This window comes from Frankliniella occidentalis, unplaced genomic scaffold (assembly GCF_000697945.3).
Source record: "Frankliniella occidentalis isolate FOCC.00 unplaced genomic scaffold, Focc_3.1 Scaffold2, whole genome shotgun sequence".
Taxonomy (NCBI): Eukaryota; Metazoa; Arthropoda; class Insecta; order Thysanoptera; family Thripidae; genus Frankliniella; species Frankliniella occidentalis.
Genome location: NW_026267132.1, coordinates 3806218 through 3808354, shown reverse-complemented (window position 1 = coordinate 3808354; position 2137 = coordinate 3806218).

Sequence of the window (2137 nt, the reverse complement as noted above, 5' to 3'; positions counted from 1 at the left end):
TGCGCCGAAGGCAGCAGTGAGTCGCGCCGTTAGTGAAGTAATGATCCGCGCTGATGCAACGCGCAACGCCAGCTCGGGTGGATTCCGCGGCCCTCGCGCCGCTCCATAGCCGCACCGACCGGGTCGACATCAGACGAGTGAGCAGACGCCGAAGGGAACTTCATTCAAAACAACAATTCAACGCCCTTCAAACAAAATCACAAAAAATAACTAAAATTCAAGGGGAAAAAATATATTAAAAATTGAGAAAACATCAAGAAAATAATAAAAATTGGTGTACGCTTGAAGTGAAGTAGTACCTCTCGGGCAAGGCAGGGGCTTCCCTGAGCGACTCGGACGGAATGTATGTTAGTGTGAGAGAAAGGAGTACCGTATACTATGCAAATGAGAAAAAAAGGGAGGGACTTGCTTTGCTGAAGAAAACAAAACAAGCAGGTTTGCCATAGGTCTAGTCGTCGACCATACTGCACAGTCTGGGGGGGGGGGACTTCTTTAAATTAAGGCGTAACGGTTGTTATGTCGCGTGTCCTGTCCTGCTCGCCTCTGATGATGACGTCGGGTTACTCCTTTTTTATAGTGGTTGTTATTTTCCGGTAGCCGCACAGCTCCGCGATAGAGAGGGCCTTTGCAGGTGAGGTCCTACGTACGCTCGGGTGCGCTTACGGTGTATACACGGTCGACGAAGGTAGCGTTATGTAAAACGGGGTGTGCATGTGCATGGCAGCTCGATCAATACTCGGAGGCGGCAGGCCGCGGCCGCCCACCTTGTCATCACGCAACTTCGGCAACTAGAGTGTCCCAAAGGACGAGATTTACTTATTTGGCAGTGTGCGTCACACAGTGAACCAAGCTATTCAAAATTAGGTTTGGGTCGTAGCTGTGCTGTGATTTATCTTTTATTCCTGTGAATCATTCACGTTATTTGTTTTTGCTCGTGTTTTACAACAACACGTTTTTGTGGAGCAGCAGGACAATAACCTTCATACGCAATGCCTCCACTGTTTTCTGTTCATATACACTCACACACACTATCACATGCGTATGAACATTCACAAAAGTTCCGAGTGGTGGGCGGGCCTGGTGGGCGCGCGTATGGAGTGGACGTGACGTTGTGCATTACCGGCCTAGCGAGCCGCCACGCATAATGGCGGGGTGTGGGGAGAGGGGGCACTGTGGACGCAGATTATTTAATGGCGGGAGCCATGGCAAAGGGATCGTCCGTAAAGTGCGTTCGTTCGTTTTCCTCGGATTCATTCGGGAGCTGGGGCGCCTGCAAGATTCAGGGTAGGCCATGCCGCAGTACACGCGTGTACGGCAGGCGAGAAGTTGCCTACCCATCCATCAGGCGCCATGAGCGCTTGAAGACGAGCTTGAAGAGGCTGGACGCGTGACAGTTGTTTCTCGACGGGCAAACGCCGGGCGCGAGCACTTTCGGGATAACCCCCCCCCCCCCATGTATCATGCTTCCGCGTACTCTGAAAAGAGAAAATATTTTTGTGAACGGAGATGAGGGTTTTGCGGCCGCGGGTTCGTCAGGTGCGGTGATGTGGTGGTGGCTCCTCTATGCGTCTGTGGGAGGGAGCACTAGTAAACTAAGTCTGCCCGACGGGACGGGGCGCAGGTGAGTCGAGCAGGTGACGTGAGCGTTACCGTGCTGCGGCGGCCCCCCGCTGCCTCGCTCTCTCCCTCTCATTTTCGAACATTCGTGCGCCGAAGGCAGCAGTGAGTCGCGCCGTTAGTGAAGTAATGATCCGCGCTGATGCAACGCGCAACGCCAGCTCGGGTGGATTCCGCGGCCCTCCGTCCATTTGTCTATTTACCCGACGCATTAGGCTAATTGAGTAATCCTCATGTGAGGCCGCGTCCGCGTGATCAATATGAAGCGGCAGCTGCAGTGCGTTTGTTAGGACGGAATAAGTGCGCGTGTGTCCAGCAATCACTTTACCAGTGCGCCGCACACTCGCAGTATGTATACCCGACAAAAAGTCTTTTTTTTATACGTTATCAGCAACGCTACGCAAAGAGAGGGAAGGGGGGGAGGGGTTGTATGTTACAAAAATGTGCCCGACAGTGGCCATTCATTTTGTGCAGGAACGTGCGGCGGCGCTCTGGCGCGCGTGCCTCCCGTTTCGTGACC